Source organism: Halichoerus grypus, chromosome 6 (genome assembly GCF_964656455.1).
Source record: "Halichoerus grypus chromosome 6, mHalGry1.hap1.1, whole genome shotgun sequence".
Lineage (NCBI taxonomy): Eukaryota > Metazoa > Chordata > Mammalia > Carnivora > Phocidae > Halichoerus > Halichoerus grypus.
This window is the reverse complement of record NC_135717.1, coordinates 143,372,461-143,398,678: the sequence shown is the minus strand read 5'-3', so window position 1 is coordinate 143,398,678 and position 26,218 is coordinate 143,372,461. Positions and strand designations below refer to the sequence as shown.

The window sequence follows — 26,218 nt, the reverse complement described above, 5'->3', positions numbered from 1 at the left end:
CCTATGTGTATGTCACATTGTAGCCAAAGTGCACAAACAGGATTCCCCCTCAATGCTTTGTACTCACCCACCCTTGTACCCCTACCTAGTAATAGGCTCTCTGCTAGAAACATCTGCCTCAAAAGCTCATTCCCTCAAAGAAGCCTTTGCCGTTCATGCTGAAAAGCAAAGTCTTTCCCTGAAACTTCTACCTTGTTCCTGTCTTAAGAGAATGGTTAAAACAATAGACTTTGCACACCATCATCTGGACTCTAAGGCTAGCTCTGCAACCACTAGCTGACCATCAACAAGTTACTTTATCTCTATGAGCTATAATTTCTTCATCTCTAAAATGGGAATAATAATAGTACCTTTACCTTAAGGATTGTTGTGAGAGCTAAATGTACCAGCACCTGATAAGCACTCAATAATTGTTGGCTGTAATCATCATCATCATCATCATCATCATCATTATCCTCATTATCATTCTCCACTCCCTCTGATGGCATAGTCACGGTAACACGACACCAGAGAAGATACAGTTTGGTACTACATCTTGATCGTTATGATCTATCAGCATGTATTAGAATATCTGGCACAGGGGACGCCTGGGTGGCTCAGTCAGTTAAGCATCCCACTCTTGATTTCAGCTCGGGTCATGATCTCAGCGTCTTGAGATCGAGCTCCATGCTGGGCTCTGCGCTGGACGTGGAACCTGCTTCAGATTCTCTCTCTCTCCCTCTGGCCCTTCCCCCCACCCCCACTCACACACGCTCTCTCTCTTTAAAAAAAAAAAAAAAAAAAAGAGAATATCTGGCATGTAGGCGTTCAATATGCATTTGCTGAAATTATACATATATGAATGAATCTATACAAATGAAATCCATAAGGTAGTCTTAAAACTTTAAGTCTTAAAATTATGGTAAAAAAAAAAAAAAAGATTGCATACAGAAAGGATAACAGAAAGAAATACAGCTTAAAAGAGTAGGGAGGATAAGGGAAAAAACTGACCAAGCCCAGTAGTGTAAACTGGTGGCCAGAAAAGCTTCTGAAACTGCAGAAATACAGGTGATAGGTCAAGAGAGGTAGTGGTGTCATGGTAGTGTTCAGTCTAGGGCCATATATTAAATGTGGCCCTGACTATAAGGAATATATCAAGAGAAAGGTGACCATAATAGTTAGGGATTTAGAAATAAAGTCACATAAACTTCAAACAGAGGAAATGGAATGTTTAAACTAAAAGAAAAAAGCTAAAGTGAAGATAGAACGATTGGCTTAAAATATCTGAAAGGCTGTCACTGGGCAAAGAGATTAGCTGACTTCTCTTAGCTTCACAAGGCTTAACAAGGGAAAATATAAAGAAAAGAGTGTTTTGACTCAATGTAACAGAACAACTATTAAAGATGCCCAGGAATATATCAGACTGCTGTTACAGAGTAGTGAGTCCTCCATAAACATAAACATTCAAGCAGAAACTAGATAGCATCTAGTTTCATCTGCCAGAGATGCTAGGAAATTTTTAAATATATATATTGCCCTAAGTACTAAGCAGGTGAGTCCCCATACATTAAAAGGAAAAGATAGTGGTAATCATTATTACAGTGAGGCTAGGGAATCTATGAATGTACTGGCCTGATATGTTCGTTAAAAACTGATTTTCCACAGAATGATTAAAACTATGTCTACAGTATCATTGTAACCAAGTAAGTTATATATATTACTTAAATCTAATGATCAAAAACGAAAACTGTTATTCTAGGGACAGAGGTTATAAGTGATTTCATTGTTTCTTAAAATAGTCATTAATCATAAAAATCATGTTTTATAACAGTCAAATTTCATATATTAAAAAAAACCCTAATTCTCAATATTTTCCTAAGGGCTTACAAGATATTTATAAAAGAAGTAAGGAAGAATAAAAGAAAGAAGGGAAGGAAGGAAAGGAAGGAGGGAAGGAAGGAAGGAAAGAAGGAAGGAGGGAAGAAAGGAAGGAAGGAAGGAAGGATGGAAGGAAGGAAGGAAGGAAGGGAGGAAGACAGACCAAACAGACCAAACCAACCAAGGATTTATAATTTAATGTGGCCATTGATTTCAATAAGCCTAGAGACAACCTTTTATCACATATAAAAGCAGCCTCCAAAATTCCATCTTAACTGCTTTTGACATAGCTATCCCATATGATACAGAAAATATCCAATAGATGAAGTTCATAAAACTCCACTTGATTTTAGTTCTATCCACATTTCAAATCAATTTCACGTCACTATAAATACCCCTTTCATTCAAAAGAGTTAGTTAAGTCTGTTGACATTTTCCATTAAATGGACAAGTTGTACAACATGCAGATTTCCAGTTTGTCCATTACTTTAAAGTAATTCCTTACCTCCTATGGGATTTGTTTTTAATCCCCAAGAAACTTAAGGATACATGAATCAATTTTCTCCATACAATCATTATTACAGAGAGATGTGGTTGAACTAACATTCAATGGCAGCTGGTCTAAGACAACTAAAAGAACTGATTTTACTTTTAGTATCTTTCAGCCAGTGACATGTAGAAGACACTGAGGAAGGAAAAATAAGGTATTAACATTCTCCTAAAATTTCAGATATATTAAAATATCTTAGCAGAACATGTTATAGAAAATGTCAAATAAGCCTCAAAAAATGTACTCATTTTACCTATAGCAAGAACCTAATATTAAATAATATTTTTCTTATTATAAATGGTTCCATTCAGAAGAATGTATATAAGCTCTTACCATTGTAACTTAAAGAATTATATTTTGGGTTTCTAAAGTAATTTGCAAATATATAAAACTTCAGATCTGTCCCTTGTTTAAAAATAACAATTTAAACAATTTTTCCAAAAATATTCCTTCTAACATACACATTTACACGGATTTTTTCTATTGTATTCTTTTGCAGTACACTGCCTATAATTTATGCATAATATTAGTTTAAGTAACATGAATGGTAAGCAACCAAATTAATTCCATTCTTGTGAAATATAAGAGATACTGGGCAAAACCTCATTAATTTATTAGAATATAACGGTAGATTTTTCTGTGCCACAATGTCTAGAAGAACCTAACACATGATAGGTGCTCAGTAAATATTTCCTGCATAAAAATAAATAAATAACAGTTTATTTCTGTTTCATAAAAACCCTGTTGGAAAATATAAAACTTTCCATGCTTGAAAGAGGGTCTTATAGGCCCAATTTGGGAGTCATTATTTTGTGTATATAAGATTTGTTTTGTTTTCTAAATAGTTCTTTTATATTAGTGTAAGTTATAATTAATTTCTATGTTGTTTAAAATTGAACAGCCTGTAATGTGGAACTCATATAAACATGGCACCCTTGCCTTTCACGTGAAAGACAAATTAAAATCTCATGCACTGTGCTTTGAAGAAAATCAAAATCTAATATTTGACAGTAACGAGCATAAGCTTCCTTTGACCACAGCAAAGGGAAAAATACCCACTTTTACTATGCTTTTAAAGAAAGTGATATGTAAGAACAATTGATTATACTTGAGTCTTCTCTCTCATTTAGCTTGTACAGATTTTGATGTGAATGGCATTTGCTCTTCGTATCCAAAACAAAACTAAATATCATTACATAGGAACAAAGCATTCCCAGTTTCTTCAGAAAAAGGCTCTGTATATAAATTCTCAGAGTTTCAGCTCTTCCAAAATGGACAGAGATTCAGGTGAAATACATGGCGAGGGTATTTAGAGAATATCCAAATTATACAAAGACCTACCACAAATATTCCTATCCAATACAAAAGATGGCTCAAGGAAACACCATATATTCCTAGCATGGTACTCTTATGTCTCTTCTCATCACCTATCTAGGGAAAATGTGACAGGAAGGATTATTTCTTATATGTTAGTCACTCCTGACATGAATCCCCAACTTAGCTTTACACTCCACTTCCAAAACCACTCAGCTCCAGGCAACTGGCAAGGACTGACTACTCACATAGAACCCACTCTTGCCTTCAACCCTTATCTATATCTAGAGACTTAAGGTTCAAAACTAGGAAAAAATGCAAATAAATATTTGTGAAAATATTTAACAGCAGTAAAACTCGCCCTCTCTTCCTTGGCGCTGCCTGTGGAGGCTGCAGCCATCTCTTACTCAGCATCATGCCTGGCCTCAAACCTCTGCTGAAGCCCAACATGGTTAAAAAGAGGACCAAGAAGTTCATCCGGCACCAGACTGGCACGTGAAAATTAAGCACAAATGGCAGAATCCCAGAGGCACTGACGATGGGGTACACAGAAGATTCAAGGGCCAGAACTTGGCACCCAACATTGATTACGGGAGCAACAAGAAACAAGGCACATGCTGCCCAGTAGCTTCCAGAAGTTCCTAGTCCACAACTTCAAGGAACCTGAAGTGCTCTTGATGCAAAACAAATCTTACTGTGCAGAGATTGCTCCCAATGTCTCCTCCAAGAACCACAAAGCCACTGTGGAAAGAGCAGTCCAGCTGGTCATCAGAATCACCAATCCCAATGCCAGGCTGTGCAGTGAAGAAAATGAATAGACAGACAGTTTATGTGCACATCGTATTTGTTACTAAATCCATAAAACTGCAAAAAATAAAATAAAAGCAATAAAACTTTTAAAAATAATCTATTTCTAGCCACATCTATATCCTATCTTTTTACACTATGTTTGTGCTTTTCTTTATCATGTGGAACCACCTCAAAATGTCCATTTTCTCTACAGAAATCTGAACCCCTACAATGAGTTGCAATGCAACCTTTTCCTTAAACCTGCCAAAACTGCCCCAGGAGGATTTAAGAACTCCCTCCTGGGCAGTCAAGGAATTCTGTTGCACTTATTTTCCACCTCTTTGTAATGTTTGCCATATAATAACATACTATGAATGTCTTCCCAACAAGGTTACAAGTACATTAAAAGCAAGATCTGAGGTTTTCTGTTTATCTTATAACGTACCTAGCATGATACTCAGTAGACTCTCAAGAAAAATTTATTGAACTGGATTTGCAATATTCTTCCTCATGCCAATGTATATTACTGGTGGCTGACTATAATACACTTTATTTCCTATAATGGATGCTTTCACTATTTCTAAATATTAGTATATTTATAAATGAATAATTTCTGAGTTTTATCATTTTCTCTCAGGGTAGAAAGTCGATTGAGATATCTCTTTTCCATTAAAAAAAAAAAAATCAGTGCATAATAGATTAAAGAGTGTAAAAAATATTTAAAGGAGTGGTTAATATCAAGGAGAAAGAGAGATTATGTAAGAGTTTAAGTGTAATTTGATATAATAACGGACAAAACTTTTGGCTTACACAAATTTATATTTGAAAAAAAAGCTGATCATGGAAAACCAATACACTAAAATGTTAACAGGAAAGAAAAATAAAAAATTTCTTAGAAAACAAATTGAAAACTAACTCCAAACTATGCTTAGTAAAAAGGCTTATTATAATATCTAACAAAATAGACAAGAAAAGATTACCTAAATTACAACTTTGAACTGAATTTCAGATGTAGCAAATAGCAGTGAGGAAGAACACTGGATCAGAAAAGAGCTAGTAGACGTTTTGCTTCCAGTACTTACAGAGGGTCTCCTCTTACTAAATAAATGAACAAGTGGAAGAAGAGAGACTGTATAATGCTTGATTATTAATTTATTTGATCTTTCAGTACAGTTTGCCTACCTACAAGCCAAAAGAAATAATTTCTTCCTTACCTGGCGATTTTAAAGATTAAATAAAGATTATAAATATAAAAAAGATTTTAAAACTATAAAGCAACTTATAAATATGTCATTTTATTGTAATTGACATTATCTTATTACATATAAAAATAAAATTATATCGACAACTGTTTTTCGAAAAAGCACTATAATGCAAAACCAGGGAAATTCTTTTTTGAAAGGATACATACGCACTAATTATATCACCAGCCACTTCATTCTCCTGAAACATTTCAAAAGAAAGTTCATGTTGTTCTTAGGTAATTTAGTTAATTTCTCAGGTATCTGAATTTTAAGGAAATTTTGGTTCAATTTTTATTCATAGTTTCTATTACTTTTTAATCCCCAGAGAAAGGGCCACAAACCGTTTTTTAAAGATTGAATCTCAACTTCTACATCCAATTAAAATTTATCCAAGTCTCAAATCAGACCTGAAATTTCTTAGAGCCCATTATAAGAAAGGGCTAATAACTTTCAGATAGCTACAAATATAAATTGGATAATCCTGTTTTTAATCATCCATGTATATTTTAAATAGTTTTACTTTATTTTACTCTCTCATATATCCACTTAAATGCTGATAATTGCTTTCTAGCCCATATCTCAACTTAAATATATCTGCTAGGATGACTCTATCACCTACTGTACCAATGTTCTGTCACCAGTATTCTGTCTGATTTATGCTGTCCCGGAATAAATTAATTTGGAAGTTTTGTATTCTGTAGTTATTTCAATGAAGGTGGATTTTGCCTCTTATGGTGCTGATCCATGTACCTGCATTCAACTTGGCCACACATTCAGAGGCCACGTATAATTTATCTAAGATCCAAAAACAGATTTATGGAATATAATTTACATCAGCTACAGAAATATGGCTTGCCTGGCACACCTATGTTGACGTTTGGAGCATTATGTCACAGATGAAACCCACACTTCCCTCTCTCCTTTATCAAACAGAGGTAGCGCATGATATGAAAAGGAAACGATATCTTCCCAGCAATCAACACTAAAGGAAACCAGTTATCCTTCTTTTTGCTCCATTATGAACAATACAGTCTAGAGGCTTGTTCCGAACACTCTGATTGAAGCTTCTCTGCCCCTCCAGTCTTCTGTCAAAGAGTTAATGGTCTGGAAACTAACACTTAAATGCACTGGCTAGACTACCTAATTAAAGGAACCCTAGGTGAATCCTTATAAAGAGAAAAATCATTTGGCAATGAATACAATCACTTCCTTATATGTCTAGTTCGTAGGTTTACAAATCATATGTGGAGTGAGGCAGCACATTTGTATCCTAGAGTATTTCTGAATATTCCTGTCAATTATTGAGAATTTGGAGGATCTACATTCCCTTTCCTGTTGGCTTCAATCAATCAATCATACCAACTAAATTCTTGTTTTCGACCGAACAGCGTTCTGTGTTAGGTGTCATAAAGTTAGGAATAGATTTTCTAAGAGTGGATAAAACATGTACACAATCCATGTATTGAAGAATGGTGTGTATATCTATCCACATTCTATATTCTTCTCCCCCTGGGAAATGAAATAAATAGAAATGCCAAATACTATCATTTGAGTATTTATTTGGCCCTTGTGGGCAAGTTGAGGAGAAACAACTACAGCTGCCATGGAAAGTCATCATCGTAACTCCTAACCACTTGACTTAAATAATTTTAAGTGTTACTGTACTTGTGTGACTAATTGAATCATTTCTTCTTTCCTTTCAAAAAAAAATACTGTTGACAGAAATAGTAAAGGACACTGAATCTTCTGAATCCTTTATCATTTGTGAACCACTTAGGTTGCTGTTATCCGACAATCTTTAACTCAGCTGCACAAAATTAAAGACTCCCTTCCAATTCCTCTAGCTTTTCCCACTCCCTCTACATGCCTCCACCCTCCACCCAGACTTTGTTCATATACTATAATGGCTGAATTATAATTTCTGTTACTCCTCTGTCTCCCCCACTAGACTCCATAGGCTTCAAAGATAGGAACCATATCATTCATCTCTACAGTCCCCAAAGTAGCACAATATAGACCCTCAGTAAAGGGTTGGTGAATTAATTTTCTTAATGAGTCCAACATTTGTTTTAACAACCAAGTCTCTTTCATATTTCCACTTGCCTTATTAGGTATAACCAACTGGATGTCATGATGTTATCCTAACCACTCAAACTCAACATACCCAAACTTTAACATCTTCTTCCTATATTCCTTACATGTACTAATGGTACCCAGTTTTCCCAGAAACTCTGGATCACAACCCTGGGGCCATCTTTGATTCCTTCTCATATTCTAACCTGCATCGAGTCTCATTAACAGTACTTTTACAATATTTCACACATGTTGTCACTCTCTCCACAGTCCAGCCTCCATTAACGACATTCAGGCCCTCATATCTACAAACTAAGAATACTAGAGAAGCTCCTTAAAGACTCCTTAAAGACTCTCAGACCATCTTCTCTAACTATCTTACACTATCAGACTAGCCTCCCCATGGCAGAACCTGCTCAGAGTGGTTGCTCCTATTCCCTTACCTTGGGATCTATACCCCTGAGCCTGCCAATTCTGATCTTCCACAATCCATTCTCATTCAGCTTTTCCAGCATTATCTCTCAACTTTATTCATCAAACCAGGCACTTACTTTTGTATATATCACACCTTTTGCTCAGAATTTTCTTCCTCTTCATCCTATTTTTCTTTGCCAGAATCAGTTTCATCCTTCAAGGAAGAAAACTAAAAAAAATTTCCTTGAATTCCCCAATTGGGAATCCGTTCTTTTCCTTCAAACGACTTCAGTCTACTGCCTTATGTCCCTTATTACATTGGAAGCTTTCCTCATCCCCACCCCATGCATACAGCCTCACAAATTGGAGATTCTTAAAAAATGATGGTCAAATATTTTGGAAGTTGTCAAAACCCTTGCCTCCCCTTTAAAAAGTTTAAAAATAAATATGGTCGATAAAAAATACAGAAAAATTACAAAAATATAGCCGGGTACCCTGAACTTCCATTAACACGCCTTCTAAGCATGCCAATGTGTGTTTCTGATTTAACCCCCTCTTTGTTGTTTAAAAATGATCTACAACCAACAGGGACAGCTCTAAGCCACACACAAACACATTCCATATTTCCAAGTAAATGCTAACAGGAAAAATGTGCTTGTATAAGATTTGACTCTACCAGTTAAAAATCAACAAGGACAAACCCTGTTTTCTCCCTACCCCTGCAAAAAGTGTGGACATGACATCTTGATTATTTCCTCAGTGTGAATAAATCATACATTTCCAAGTTCATAGTGTGGGAACACTAAAACTATTAGAATTTGGGTGCTGGGGGTGGTTACTGACTAGTATTTATTACTTAGAAGCTTAAGTAAACTCTGTCTATACTTTTTCCCCTCCTTTTCCTCCAATAATCTGCTTTAATGACAAAAATATGAGCCTTGCTCTGAAAACACAATGAATGAAACTTGAAAGAGAGGAAAGAAGCCTGATGTCCAGCTGGGTGCCAAGTGTGGAGATCAAGTACCCAGAGTTGAAGGGAGCAGAAAGCCTGGCAGAGTCAGGGACTGCAACAGACACAGGCGAAAGGCCCTGCAAGGTGGGGAGCCAGATGTTTCCCCGAGCTCTAGGAAATGCCTGCTTCCCGAGGTCTGATATCCACAGGAGCAGCGGCCTTTCTGCCTTCTCCTTCACCTTCATTTAGTGTGCTGGGACCACAGGCGAGGCACTGTACTTGGAGCGTTCAGAGTATTATCTCATTTCATCTGGAAGCAATCCTCTATGAGGAAGATACTATTATTACCTTCAGTTTACAGATTTAGAAACTGAGGCTAAAGAGATTAAGGAATTTGCCAAGGTCACACATAGCTACTAGAGCCAGGGTTTTTGTTTACTTGCTTTATGATTTATCATTATTATTTTATTACTTATTTCTATCTATGTCTCACAAAAGGCCGGGAAACTTGACTTGGCCTGGGACTCCGTGCGCATCCGTGCACATGTGTGTGTGTGTGCAAAAGATATTCTATTTATTTACTCATAAAAGCAAGCGAGCAAGACATCTGAGCCCAATTAACTGTTCTAAGAGTATTAATCACAGCAATGGAGTTGATCACAATTGGTAGATTCATCAATGAGGTTGAATAGTTAGGTGTATGCCTGTGGGCCTAAGACTCTTAACAATAAAGCAAGCCTAACTGCCGGCATGTGTGTCGGTTAAAACTCACCATTATGCTTCTTCATGTCCCTCATTGCCACGATGCTCCAGCAAGCAACTCTCAGGGGTTTACCGGCAAGACTCTTGTTAAGGTAATGCTGCGTTCTCCCATAAAAGGTATGTAGAGTCCTAATCCCCAGTCCCTCCAAAGGTGACCTTGTTTGAAGACAGGATCTTTACAGAGATAATCAAGTTCAAATGAGGTCACCAGGGTAGGCTGTAATCCAATGTGACTGGTGTCCTTATAAAGAAGGGAAATTTGGACACAGTCACACAGAGAAAGATTGCCATGGGAAACGAGAGCAGAGATCAGAGGGAGGTTTCTAAAGCCAAGGAATGCCACAGACTGCTGGCAAAACACCAGAAACTAGGGGAGAGTGATGAACAGATCCTTTCCTCTCAGCATTCAGAAGAACCCAACCCTGCTGATATTCTGATTTCAGACCTCTACCTCCAGAACAGGGAGACAATACATTTCTGCTTTCTACACCTTCTTAAGCTTGTGGTGTTTCATCACGGCAGCCCTACCAAACTATTCCACCTCTTTCCAAAGTCTTAAAAGACATGAGGCCACAGCAGCAAGTATTTCTATTCTCCCATATTCCTATCGAGCCTCTGCACTTATTCGCTCGAAAACGCTTCTTTAGTATATAAAGCTCACTTCTCATCTCTGGGCAAGAGGAGGGCACAGCCTTTCCTCCCGCAGCAGGGAGTCTGGAAGCAAACAAGCTAAGTGAGTCCCCATCAAGGAAGACCTTTATACCACCAGTCTGTAATAATCTGACCTCTGGTTTGCAGGACTGAGTACATTTTTCATCACTGAGTATATTTTCCATCAGTGTTATCAAAAGTGTAATGATTCTAGGTAAGTTTTAAAATTATAGAATTCTATGGTAGTAATTCTCCCATGAAAATAGTTTCTAGAGTTTCTGGGGAATGATAGACAGGCTGGCAGAAGGGAATGACTTTATGTTGTAAAGGGGAGGAATTATATTTTTTGTTGGAGTTACAAATGTAACATGGGCTTTTCTCAATGTGTCAAGTAAGATAACTGCTCTTGAAAGCAAATTTTTTTCCCTGCAAATATCATCATTGCTTGGATTTGTCTCAAATACATATTTTCTCTACCTCCGGCTATTCCTTAGTCACAATTTCTCTAAGTAGCAAGCCTTTACAACTTTGATTTTAAAAAATGGGATCAGTTATGTTAAAAAGAACTATTTAAAAAAACTGCTCTGCAAACAAAAATTTAGAGACATCCATGGTACCTAGGAATTATAAGCTTCAAGCATTTTATACAAATCACATGATCCAAAATTCCCACATGAGCCTAAAATGACTTAATATTTCCTGGTCCTATCTACCTAAAATCCCTCAAAAATATGCCATGAATATATGAATAAGCCAGCAAGCCACTGTCAGATAATTCAAAGCCTGATGAACTACAGCCTATTATCTTAGAAACTGATTTACTACAGAATTCACAGAATGTGGAAAGAGAGGCACTGAGCTATGTTTTTACATATGCTTTTGACATGACTTTTTTTTTATCTGCCTAGACCTTATTTCACATAGCAGCCAATATATATTATGATACTTGAAGAAAATAGCTAGCACTTCCTAAAAAGACCACAAATCAGGATACCACAGGGTCATTTCTATGAGAAATTCAGCCAATCTATTCACTTTAACAACAAGAAGACTTATTCTTCTGAAGTACATAAGAGTGACTCTCAGATTTATTATATTATAGAAGTATAAGGATTGCCTTCGTGAGTAAAAAAATGAAAAAAGAAATGAATGAGATGATAGCCCCCTACCCTTTTCTTGAAATTATAATTAGCAATACATAACCTTACAGTAGCACCTAGGCCATATAAAATATAATATTTCAACAAATTATTTTCCAATGATATAAAAATGCCAAATCATTTGCAGAATATCTATAGTGTTATAAAAATGGGAGTCAGTGTTGCAGAAAACAAGGCAGGGAAAATAACAAACTCTATAAAGTATAAACGATATGGTATAAACAGTTTCAGTTTGAAAGACAACTAAAAACTATTATTTTGGGTACTGTGGTGACATAAATCATAGTAGCACCAAACAACCAACATTTAGCCTTGCGTGACATAGACACTACCTTAAAATGGTTTAATATTATCGTTAACTTTTATTTTGAGCTGCTTATACCTACTCATATGATAATTTAAATGGAATTTCACAAAAGCATAAGGCAGACACTTTCATATCCCCACTTTACAGGAGAGGAAACTGAGGCTTCAAGGAGTTAAGGAACTTGCTCAAGGTCATACATAGCTCATGGCTGCTAAGTTGCAGAACCAGCACTTGCTTCCCAGACCCCCAAGGTGACCTGCTCTTGGTCGTTAGACCACTCTGCTTCTTAACAGAACTGGCCTGGGAGGAAAGGTGCTTGGGCAGAAGTTTCAACCAAGGTTCAGCCAAGGAGGTTGCTGAGGAGGCTACTCACAACCTCCGAAAAGGCCTCTGACGGAAATGTTGAAACTGATGCTCGGTGGCCCATCTAGGTTTAGCATGGCTTTGAGCAGCGGGGCACCCCTGACGTAAGCCCCAACATGAATTTGCAGAACATTTTCCAATGATCATTGGAACCTCAGGATGGAGGAATCATCCTGAGGTCAGCCAGAGAACCCCTACCACAGGGCAGGAGACCACAAGAGCAGGACTCCTTCCATGCCTTCGAGCTGTTTTCTATTTCTGAGTAACAAAATATTTGACAATCAAATAGAATGCATATCCTTAGTTATTATAAATATTTGGCTACATTAACGGTATGTATGGGTGGAGGGACAGACAGGAAAAGGTAAGAGACTAAATACATTCAGCATACATCTATACGGCTACATGTATTAAGCACCCACTAAAATGCTAAATACTGTGCAAAGTGCTTTCAAATATACCATCTAATAGAGAAGCGGATAAAACTTTCTTCTCCAGTGATTTCTTTGTGTCAGGTACCATGATGGCCAGTTAACAAATAAGAACCCCAAGGTTCTTGGAGGTTAATCATATCTGTCAAGGTTGCATGGCTACTAAGAAGCAAAGGCTCAAACCGAGGCCTGTTTGATTTCGTTGCCCCACTGTGCTATAGTAAAGGAACACAACGACTCCTCAGGACTTGAAAGGGTCCTGGAAGGCTGTGAGATTTCAAATACCCCATGCACTTTCCCATCCCCTTGGCTCTAACTCATGAAATGGCCATATTTTTCAAATAATGCTGCATTATTCAATATACTGCATTAACATGGTCCTATTAAAGAAAGGACAAAAAGGAAAGCTAAATCATGTGGTTACTGTAGACTCAAAATTAAACACAAGTAGATTTATCACCTTTCCTCACAAAATCAAGTTTGCCTTCTTAACTAAATGTATACTCCTCCTTTAAAATTCTTTGCCACTTCTTTTTTAAAGTCTACTCTCCAATGTTTGCACAGATTACAAATATAATGTCTTAAAATATTATTTTTTAGGATATATAGGATTATGCCTAACTTCAGAAAAATACATTAAATTTAATATATCTCTCACTTAGTACTTTATTAAATATGCTATGCAGAATATATATATATGTGTATATATATATATATATATATATATATATATATATTTTTTTTTTTTTTTTCCCCTAAACTCGCCACCCTACCAAAGTTATTCTTAGACCAACTACTTAAATTAAACTGCTGGAGTAGGCTGAAGTTATTTTTATCAATTCTTTTCACCAAAAGATAAAGGAGGCTGTTGAGTAAGTTAAAATACATGTAAAGGACCAGAAATAATTAGTTATTATATGTGTATTTATATGTGTTAGGACAAAGCCTACTAGCTTTCCCAGAAATTGTTTCTCTAGTAAATCCAGAAGCCAAAGGGTTCAATTTACCACCAGAGCCTTCAGCTGCTGTCGGTCTATTGTAAAACTTATTTTTTACAGCAAATAAAATCATTCTTCAGCCTTGTTTCAAGATACCTTAGTAACAAGTTCTATTCCTCACCCCCTAGCCCCACTCCCATAGTGTTCAATGCCTTCACTGAAATACAGAGTCGCAGAGAATCTGGCCAGTCACCTTGGCTACAAACATAGTTTCCTACCAAGAACACTTCCCCTCCACTCTCACTAAAATCCAGCAACTCCAAAGGCCCACAGGAGGCTCTCATCCTCATCACAGATACACTACTCTGTGTCTTCTATGTGGTTGGCATATGTGGTTTAAGATTCTGGTGTTCAGAACACATCAGAATTCTAACACATCTTGTTATCTCTGAAAGGCCAAAACTGCTGATAATATATCAACCTAAATCTATGACATAAGAGGGGGAAAACAGTATAAATTATCTGATCGTGCTTCCAACTATAAACCTGTGAAAACCAACATTTATTTAAGGCACCCAATCTCTATCCCTCAGATACAAATACAAGGCTAATATGGCATCAGGATATCAAGATGTGAGTGAGAGTTTTCTATAGTATATAGAATTTATGGAAGGAACAGGCTGCCTTACCATACACAATTTTCTCAACTTCTTCTCGGTCAAGAGTGTCCTTTATGAGCTATTCCACGTAGCCTTACATTTCTTAGGATCCAGGCTCCTTGTCTCTATCTCCTAAAAAGGTTTCTATCAGCATCACTGCTACCTACCTACTCTTGAACACTTACTACAAAGCAGACTGTTACCAGTAGCTTTGTATGACTATTCACAAGGATCCTGTGATTGATTACTGTCTCTTTCTTTGGCAGATGGAGAAACTGACACAGAGTAGTTAAGTAACATGCCTAATGTCAAACTGTCAACAACCAAGGCAAGTCTCTATGGCTTCCCACTCTTAATCTCTTAACAAAGATACTTTCAAGAGCTGGTTCGGTGTACCTTACCGAATTGGAATATCACATATTGCGGTAATTGGATTATCATTTTCCTGTCTTTATAATAGAAGCCTTTACAAAAGCAAAGCAGGAGTACAAATATCTCTTTTGATGTAAGACAAAATAAAACTATAAGACGCTTTTAACTTAAAACGCAAAAAGCAAAATTCACAAGAGGTACAGCCCGCCCCCTGTCTGTGGTATCAACATGCTCTACATGAGTACAGTGCCCCTTGGCCTGTTCTCAGAAATAAAAGTCACTAACAATATACCCAATTTATTTCCTCCGACAGAAACCCTTTTTGTGTACGGGTGGGTAGATGTAGTGGAAGAGGGAAATGGGCATCATTTATACCTTTCAAGGACAAAAGAGGGACCCAAGCTCAATCACAAGCAGGAAAAAGAGTAAGGACAAAGACTAAAGGGAGGAGTCAGAAAGAAGGGGCGCACCCCAGGAGTCGGCACTAGCTGAACAAATTGCAGCCCTGTGCCCTGTCCCACACGCCGGCGGAGGGCAGCGAGTCGCCCCAGGACCAAGTCACATGTGCTCTCTTCTCACGCATCAACAGAACCTGTGCAAATAACTTAATAGCCGCAAGTGAGTGACTACAGCACCCTGGAGCTATCAAATTGTAAAGAAGGTTTTCTATCAGAGAGCAGAAAACCAAATATGTGAAGTTTACATTGTGGGTGTAAAGCAGCTAAGGCTGAAACCCTTCCCTAGAGATCAAGGAAGCATAAAAGTTAAGTCACTTTCCCAAGTCCCATATACAGTAGATAAGCCTATTAAGAACATTGTAAGCTATGCTAATTGGTTCAAGGGTTATATATCTCTTTTGTTTGTTCCAACTGAGCCTTCACACACTGCAGTGAATTGGGGAGAAAGACAGTGTAATAAATCTATCTGAAACAAAACAGCATTCTAGTTTGAAATATGCTAATGAGCACCAGTGTTCCGACTTGAAAAACTCCCATTCCCACCCCCACACCATATTACTAACTCCTAAGTCATTTCTAAACTGGTACAGGAAGAAGCGGTGTAGAAACTCCCCAAATCCTCAGGCTGTTAATTCCTTATTACAATTAATACTTCTAAACTGAAATCAAGTGTCCTTTGAGGTGGTAACACTAATTTAGTCATTTGGAATGAAAGTATGTTCTGCATATAAAATATTAGGGTTAAATTGGACTTGTACCATGTCATTAGAAAATGAAATCAACATTAATTAGATAATGCTTTTTAGAAGTTATTAGTTTTCGGGCGCCTGAGTGGCTCAGTCGTTAAGCGTCCGCCTTCGGCTCATGTCATGACTCCAGGGTCCTAGGATCAAGCCCCGCATCGGGCTCACTGCTCCACGGGAAGCCTGCTTTTCCCTCTCCCATTCTCCCTGCTTGTGTTCCCCCTCTCGCTGTGTCTCTCTCTGTCAAATAAATAAAATCTCTAAAGAAAAAAAAAAAAGTTGTTAGTTTCAAAGTTCTAAATTTAGAACTGAAGATGTGTTTTAATGTTACAAAAAGAAAAAAGACTAAGCTTTATTGTTGTAATATCATCTGGGGATAAAGATTAAATGCGACATATAGGGGCATCTGGGTGGCTCAGTTGGTTAAGCATCCAACTCTTGATTTCAGCTCAGGTCATGATCTTAGGGTTGTGAGATCAAGCCCCACATCAGGCTTCGAGCTGGGCATGAAGCTTGCTGAAGATTCTCTCTCTCCCTCTTCCTCCACCCCTCTCCACTCCCCGGCTCACATGCGCCTTCTCTCTCTCAAATAAAATAAAATAAAAATAAAATAAAAGTGACACAAAATACAACATCCTTTACAAGGGTTAAACATTATTTTGAGGGCTTAAAAACCTAAGATCCAGAAGGTGAAAGAGAGGGGGTCCAATAAAGAAAGTTACATTCCATTGTTGCATCACAACAGTTAGGTTTGTATAAATAACTAGGTAGTAAGGAAACTATCCAGAATAATAACCATATTGCTATTACGTAATTGAACACTGAAATGGTTGTGTGTATCCATTCTCTCAAAAGGAGACCTGCTAGGGCGCCTGGGTGGCTCAGATGGTTAAGCATCTGCCTTCGGCTCAGGTCATGATGTCAGGGTCCTGGGATCGAGTCCCGCATCGGGCTCCCTGCTCCTTGGGAGCCTGCTTCTCCCTCTGCCTTTCTCTCTCGCTCTGTCTCTCATGAATAAATAAATAAAATCTTAAAGAAAAAAAAAAAAAAGGAGTCCTGCTAAAGTAAAGATAACAACACAGACACTGCAGGAAATCACAAAAATAATTATAATGACTGTACAACATATACTAATTTCATTTGGCAAAAATTAACCATGTTTTGTAGTCTGATTTAGATACTCATCATTTTAATTTATCATAATTAAAATGCAAACTGTACACACACTACATGGGATAAGCACTCTGTCTAGAAAATCAAATATGGATATGCTAATAAGCATCTCCTGACATATCATGTGAAAAGACCATGTAAAAGTAAAAAAAGTAACACTGAAGAAAGAAGGGAGAGAGGTAGAGACTGCTTAATGGGTACAGGGTCTTCTCTGGGAGGTGTTGAAATGTTTGGGAACTAGATAGAGGTGGTAATTGCTCAGGACTGTGAATGTATGGAAACCCACTAAGCTGCGTACTTTCAAATCGCTAATTTTATGTACTGTAAATTTCGCCTCAAAAAAATCATACTGAACCCTCCCTGAGAGAATATATGATAGGTGCTTTATACAGAATATCTTGTTCAGTCTCACAATGATGCTAAGGTATCATTATCACTATTATTAGATAAGAAAAACCAGGCTAAAAGTGGACACACATCTAGTAAATGACAGTAGACAGATTTTAAATCAAGCCTGTTTATACGCGTTCCACTACATTTTGCATCCGCGCCGCTTGCATCGGTAGGAATTCACCAAGCCTGGGGGTCGGGGGAGGGCAAGAACATTCTTGATAAGTCAGAATAGCTGAGCAAAGTACGGGGCATGGGAGTGTATGTCATGTGCTGAAAATGACAAGAAGTCTAGAACAGTGACAGTTGGGGCAAGTGGGTGATGAAGACAAAGCTTGAAGCAGGAGCTACTGAGGCATGAGCTCGTCAAAGGCCCTACATGCCTGGTAGGGAACATGGGCTTTGTCCCACTGCCCACGCAGTCGTTCTCAGACTGTAGGATGTATCAGACTCGCCAGAAGGCTTCAGAAAACAGAGATTTCTGATTCACTCGGTCTAGGGTGGGGTCTGAGAATCACATTTCTAACAAGATCCTAGGGATGTCCATGTTGCCGGTCCAGTGAATGAAATTTAAGAATCTCTGGCCTATCGAAAAATCACAGGTTTTTAATCAGGAGAGCAATTCAATCTTCTAAATATATGCACAACATTTTATTTAAGATTACTGGCAGAGAACAGACAAGAGGTTATTTCAATGTCCAAAGTAAAAAACAATGAAAACCAAATGGGACGACCACAAAAGGGTTCGGAGGTCAAGATGCTCATGACGTATGGCTATGTTAGCAAAGAATAAAAACCCCTAGCAACATGGTAAGTTAAAAAGCTCAAGAATTGGAATTACATAATATGGGAACAGACTTTTTATTGAAATGACTAATTCATGTAGAAAGAATAGTCAAAGATGAGACACAATTTCAAGCATAAGTTACAAAGCAAATGATTAAGGCAGGCACCTACCCCCAGATGTGAGAATCAGACACACTAACACAAGTGGGAGCTACGCTCCTTACCATAAGAAAAGTGGCAAAAACCTTTTCTTCCTGATAAATACCAACTTCAGAAAGGGAGGATTTAGTAACTTCATGCCTGATAACTTCCAGGACTATGGCTTCTCCCTATACCAGAGGCACAGGTCTCCTCTTGAACGTGCTTTCTCATTAGAAAAACTAATAATGCACTAGTTTCTCTCACTGAATGATGCTAAATCTGGGAAAGAAGAGTACCATATTATTAAAGTTTAAAACATAAATTCTTGAGTAGGCTTTCCTCCCCAGGACAGAAGCACAGCATACTCAAGATGACTTGTTTATCGGGCTAGATTTACAGTCTTTAGAGAGGAGCATCTGGTCCCATAAGACAGAAACCTAGAGATGATACCCAACCTCACCCATGTCATTTGAGTGGTATGGATGGGCTCATTTGACCAGCCCTCCGAAACAGGGGTTAAGTGGCACTACAGTATCCTAGCAATCAGTACATTTTGCTCAAAATATATTCCAAAAGAAGGGCAAAAGGCAGAGGGGGAAGGAAAAAAAGGGATTTTTTTTTTAACATACTGAATGGAGTCCAGAGATTTACCTCTCACCAGCAAAGTCAGCATCCCCTTCTCAAGGGAATTCACAAGAGAAAGCAAAACAAACAAACAAACAAACAAACAAAAAATGCTATCAAATGGCATTTCCAAACCAAACTACCGATATGAGAGAAATTTCACAATCTGAGTCTCTCAAACAGGAGCAGTAAACCACAGCCAGAGAGAAAAACCAACTCCTACTGGCCCAACTCATCCCTCCCACAATTGTGACAAAGCCCTGGGCTCAGCATCAGAAAGCATGGGACTCTAGACCTGACAGCATGGCCTTGGGGAGTTCACTCATCTCTTCTGAGCAGGTCCTTCCTCTGTCAAATATAAGATAATATTAATAATACTTGCCCTGCTTGCTCCAGAGGTTAAATGTGGAAAACAAATACAATAGAATGTCGAAAGCAAATTAAAAGTAGAAGGTATCACAAACTCTTATTCTTTGTATTCCTATCATGATGTTAGAATAGACTCAAGGTTACAAATTCAAAGAAGGGAAGATGAATCAAATGCCCATCAGTCAAGATTCTTTTTGTAGCATTAACAGCACAAATTTCCTTAGATCTCCTGGCTTCATCTGTCACTGTTGTTTCTCTAGAGGTGATCAAGAACATGAGTTGTTTGCATATCCCAATAGAGAGCCTGGCTCAGTCGATATTTCTACATAATTTTAAATCAGGCATGGCACTATACTTCAAGTCAATATTGTTCATACTATATGGAAAGACAAATTTGTTTAATGAATCTGTGTGTTACTCATGCTGCTAATGCCATTAATTCATGATAGTCATATTTATTTATAGAGTCCAGGTGCCTGTTTATTTCTTATTTTAAGTGTATCTTGACCCTTACAGTGTACTTAAACCTCGCCCTCTCCCCTGTTATTAACAACTTCTGGAATTCAGCATACACACAGGTAGAGCTTACAGGTGGCAATCCATCCTTTTCCCTGACAGTTTTGGATGATCCTGATTGCTCAGCACAGTCCCACTCCCTACACCTGCCATTCATAAGATCAGAAAACCTGTTTCACTTTGTCTATCCCAGTTTCAGTGGCTGGTTTCAAAAAGACAAAAGGAATGAATCTGGAGACCCCAGGAAGCCATCTAACAAAAGGAAACTCTGGTGAGAGACAGAATGCCAGGCTCTCCTCTACAAGTCCATTCAGAACTCTTGGTTCAGACAATGGAAGAGAAGAGCTGCCGGGGTTCAGAACTTCAGAGCACTAGGAAAAGGAGACACAGAATAGGCCAAGAACCCAAGCGCAGTTTCGTGCTTATGGCGAGTGCAACAAGACATGAAGGACGTAATTATAAAATGATTTCCCAGAGACACTAAAGCGCCTGCTGGAAAAGGTGGGAACATTAGTTCTTGAACATGGGAAGGGTCTGGGAAGCAAGAATAGAAAGCAACGTAAGCGAGTAACTTTTTTACTCACCACATGAGGAAGAAAGCAGCTAAACAAATTATTAAAATGGTGAAGAGACACATGTAAAACACAAAGGAGCATGCAAGAAGGGGGCCTCATGGTGGGAGGCAGGGCCACAAAGGGCCACCGCACTGACAACCCCCCAACCCAAGCAATCCTGCTATGCACAATACTGTTGCTCCTAGCCTACCAAACATTGCTTAGAAAAAAATCAGGTAACCATAATAATTGAGTCCTTGACAAATATGTGTCATCTAACCTCAATTTTGCCAGTAGTTATAGGTAGCTGCAATGATGTAAGAATTTTGAATATTTCCATTGAATTTGCGGGAAAATATTTACCTTCATTATTCCAAATATCTATATATAGGGTCAGAAGAAGTACTGTCATATCATTTCTTTACTTGAATAATAGTGCTATAATAAACTCTCCCCAAAATAAAAAGCACTTTACCCAAAATGCATGTTTCCAAAATGTTACATAAGAATAGATTTTTTTTTAAATCAAGTTATATTTAAAATATAGAAACAGATCTGACTTTTTTAAACTTACTTTATGGAAACCCATAACCGACTTTTTGTAAAGAAATCATCAAAATGCTATTGGGACACCGGAAAATCTATTCTTATCTTACAACAAAATGCCATTTTGGAAAGCACATATTACTTCTTTAAAATAGGACACACATTATCGAAATGGAGTGAGGGAAGAAAAGTTTAGCCCACTGTCGGTCTAAGGACATTTAATTTCCCATATCTGTTTTTAATCACCTAAGAGAATTATATAAACACAAATCTGTGTTGATATGATAAAGTGAATTAGGTCAAAGATAATTGTAAGGGATAAAGACTTTATGAAGCAAATCTAGCAAGCAACAGCCTGGGAAGATTTAGCAAATACTAACAAACACTACAGGGAAAAGTCTAAATTCATTTACATATAGATGGGTTCTGTATTATTTGAACCCTTTAAGAGTAAACATCTAAAACATGCTATAAACAATTCCTTAATAGTAGCTCCTTCCCAATTCAGAAACAGTTAAAATACAAACAAGCTATGATATGTAAGATGGCAATTTACTTCAGAAAACAAGTCCCAGTGACATTTCATAAATAATATCCCTTAGCCATGCTGTTCTACTCACGCCATGTAAAAAACACAGAAATAAAGAAAATGATAAAAACCACTTATCTTAAGTGGTAGTGAAAATATAAACATGAAAAAGATTTTTACCAGTTTTCACTGGGTATGGTAATTAAAATGTACAAGCCCGCTGCCCAACCAAAACTCAACATTTGTTAGAAGGAAACAGCCCGATGAAGCTCAGTGAGCAAAGGAAAGAGTGTTGGGGCTCAACGCAAACCGCACTATTATACAGGCTTCTCCAGCCTGAGAAAGACAAAATAAATCGAGCACTTTTCAGTTTCTCCAGCTTGTAACAAGAAAATAGGTAAGCATGAAGAATTCATGTTTAAATGCTATATATACAAATCAACAACAGCTTAACTGAAGAGTAAACATGTTTATAGAAAGCAAAAAAAATCTACAAGACCCCTTGGAGTTGGGGTTAGTTTCACTCCAAGGTACTCACAAAGACTGAAGAAAACCACTCAGAGCTCTTAAGGACTTCAGACACTTTACCCAGAGACACTGGGCTCAAGTCACTGCTGGAGACAAAGGGGGTAAGTGTAGGAAGTGATCTTCCAAATCAAAAAATTCCCAATAAAGGAGTGCTTGCAAAGGCAACATTTAAAGGCTAACTCATTAGCACGACTTCAAAATAATGTCAGATGCTCATCTATCCACTCAAATGCAACCAAAGATTTAGTTCCCTATCAGAAATAGCAGCTGGCAAAAATAATTCTCAAAGTACAAAATGGAAGAATTCAGTAGCATCGATCTCTGCATCAACATGAATTGAACCATTTTCAAAAAAGGAATAAAATCATCCCCACTGAAAAGATATGTGCACCCCTATGTATATTGCAGCATTATTTACAAAAGCCAAGATATGGAAGCAGCCCAAGTGTCCATCAATAGATACATGGATAAAAAAAGCTGTGGGGTGTGTGTGTGTAAAATAAATATATAATGGAATATTACTCAGCCATGAAAAAAGAATGAACTCTTGCCATTTGCAACAACATGGATGGAACTAGAGAGTATTATGCTAAGTGAGATAAGTCAAACAGAGAAAGACAAATACCATATGATTTCATTTATATGTGGTATCTAAAAAACAAAACAAATAAACAAACAAAAAACAGACTCTTCAATACAGAGAAGAAACTGGTGGTTGCCAGAGGTGAGGTAGCCGGGGAATGTGTGGAATAAAGGGGATTAAGACACACAAACCTCCAATTATAAAATAAATAAGCCACAGAGATGAAAAGTACAGCATAGGGAATACAGTCAATAATAGTATAGTAATGTCATACGGTGACAGATGGTGACTACACTTATCACGGTGAGTACAGAGTAACAGAAAGAAACAAACAATCCTGCTTCTGAACCGTGAAAGCCACTACAATTTACTGGGCAATATCTAATGTAGTAAACCCTGTGACATCTTTTCATTATTGCCTTACACTGTTATTTAAATTGAGGTGGACAGGAGATAAACTACCTTTGCCAGGGTGTATGTCATAATTTCTTGACTAGATTGTAATTCCTTTGAAGAGGGAAGACAGAAAGTTAGATATTTCTTTGTTTTCTCTAACACCTTATATACATGTAGACAGATACCTACTGGATGACCTGATCACCACTTCTTAATGGAAAGATAACCTCACCAAACAGAACACAGGGAAATCAGGAAAAGAAAAAAAATATCAGCAAAACAACCATCAGGTTATTGGGCAGCTTAACTTTCTGTATTGTTCTATAGGCAAAAATTGTTTTTTAAAAATCACTAAAAAATACTAATCTCTGCAGTGACCCAAACTTGGGAAGAAATCTAAAAATCAGAGAGGATATATCACAAAATAGTCTTGCCTCACTCAGAATTTTAATATATACATAAATTGACATAAACTCTTACACACTGCCTTCCACTTATCAGATATTTAACTGATCTCTGCAGAAATGAACCAAATCCTCCAAGGGTCAGGGGTCAGCTCTGAGTCCTGGTGTCTAGAATCATGAAGACCAGATCATCCTAAAGTACCAAAGAGAGCTGAGCTTCAGGCCTGCCAAATCAGGTTCAGTGGTGAGAGACTGTCATTTTTCTCTTCAATATCACTATTATCTTTAGGGCATTTGGGATATTAGAATGAATTCAGTAAGAAATCATTCCTTGAGTTGCTGCCCTGTCTTGTGAAATCTGCTTAAATTATGCAGTCCAGCAATAAATGGATAGACAGGAATACAGCTATATATGTACACACACACACAAACACTTATAAATACATATATACAACAACTACAAGTGTGTCTGTTATGAAAACTTAAATTCTGAATCTGAGAACTTCCCTCTAACTGAAGAGAGTGAGGAAGGTGGTGGAAAGAGAGAGAAAGGTGGGAGGGAACAGTCTTGCTGGCAATTCTATCTGTCAAGAAAATCAATAATAACTTTTCTGCAGTTTTAAATTTACTGAAGAAATTAATAACTGGTTTTTAAAATTCCATCAATAGGGGCACCTGGCTGACTCAGTCAGTAGAGCATGCAACTCTTGATCTCGGGGTTGCGAGTCCGAGCCCCATGCTGGGTGTAAAGACGACTTAAAAAAAAAAAAAATCTCAAAAATAAATAAAAATAAAATTCCATCAATGGACAAGCCATGTAAGAAATGATACTGATAAGAACAAATGCAGTAGATTTTCTTAATAATGGGATTAATAAAATACATGTAGTAACATTTCAAAATATTGAAATGATTCCTTCAATTCACAATTTTTTCAATGGTGTGGGGAACTTCAATTCTGGGGGAGGAGGGGACTCTCAGGTAAGTAGTCTTCTTTTGCGAAATGTATTTTTCTGTTGGAAAACAAAGAGCTTTACTGCCAGTGACTTGGTAAACCAAATAATATTCACAAAGCAAAGAAAAAGTTAAATTCTCACATCCCGGTGTAGGAGGAACGTGCTCTGGTTTGTTTTCTTTTTTTTTGGGGGGGGGGGTTATTTTAGATTAAAATTAAAATAGCTAATACCAAGAGAAGGAATAAGAGGGTTCAGGATTAAGCATAGGATAAGGAAATTCCTTTTCCAGTAGCATTTCCCAGTTCTGATAAAAATCAAAGCAAAATGGACTTTTCCCTCTATGTCTTTCCCAGCTAATGTTTGAGTGCTCCTGCAATTCCCCAGCATCTTCAGGCCCTAAGGAAAGCCTACAAAGTAGGCTGAGTCCTTTCCCAGTGACTTGGATCTTCATGAATCCTACCTACATCACTGTATCTTTAAGAGAAGCAAAACCAAAAGGAAGGTACAGCAAATCTCTTCCCTTCTATACCAGGTATTAGCCTTCGATTATTCACTCTTATCATTCCCAAATGGAAACTGGAAAAACAAACAAACAAAAAAAGACATAAAAATTATAATCTAGGCTACACACACACACACACACACACACACAAGACCACACGTGCACACACGGAAGAGAAATCAGTGCCGCTCAGAAAGCTCCAGGGCAGATTCCTGTAATAAAGCCGATGTCCTCCACTAAGGAAATTAATATGCTGTTAACTCCAGCTGAATGCACGCCAGGAAAATTAAAAACCAAAAACCAAAAAATGAAGCATGGCATTATCCTGACAAAATGCTAACCCCACACTGCCTAATCACTTTCGGACTTCCAGATGGAAGGTAACAGGAAGTCAGCCTTCATCTACAGCTGGAGAGACAAAAGAAGTGAGATGGCCTTAAGATGGTTGAGAAAGACGAAGGCTAGAGAATTTTAATGTCTACAAATTCAGCCTGTAACGCAGGAAACCTTGGCCCAGGATCAAATTGCCGCCCTCCATTAATTTCTGATAGAGTAGGAGGAAACACCAATTTTATCACCATGAGAATACAGTAATTACATCAGATCTAACACACCAGTCCACCTAAGGCATATATCGAACAATAACATACTGTGTCAGCTTCCATGTACCATTTCCACTCTCTAAATATGCAGGTCCTCGGACAACACAGCCCATCTTCTCCAGGATACAATCTCCCAGCCAGTGCCTTTTTTAGAGAGGGTTTTCATATTTTAAGGGAGGAGAGTTGATACAAGATAATCAACCAGGGTATGAGAGAAATATACTGAAGTTTCTATTTTGGTTTCCATTTTTATAGGCTTATAATACACATAACATATCACTACAGTATTATATGTGTATATTTTTAAAATATTTAGATAGTGTACATGTGTTCTCAAATTTTGTTTTGGAATGATAGGATGAATTGGTCCAAAAAAAAAAGAAAGAAAGAAAGAAAGGGAGAATAACTTACCTACTCTACATATTTGCATACCGACAGGCCTACTTTACATATTTGCATCTGCTAAGGGTAATTAATGGCAGATAAGGCTGTATTCGGAATTCTCCTATCTTTGTGTATCCCACTTTACAATTTGCAGAGTGCTGTTACAAACACCTCACTTTGATCTACCACCATCCTACCA

The 26,218-nt window shown here is 37.6% G+C and overlaps 1 protein-coding gene and 1 pseudogene across 4 annotated transcripts in view; one reads left to right on the top strand and one right to left on the bottom strand.

Moving 5' to 3' along the window:
* The window catches only part of TMTC2 (transmembrane O-mannosyltransferase targeting cadherins 2), a 388,107-nt gene that overhangs the window by 280,315 nt on the left and 81,574 nt on the right, over positions 1-26,218 (bottom strand). The window lies entirely within an intron of this gene.
* Positions 20,320-26,218, top strand: part of LOC118531123 (small ribosomal subunit protein eS25 pseudogene) — a 42,958-nt pseudogene continuing 37,059 nt past the window's right edge.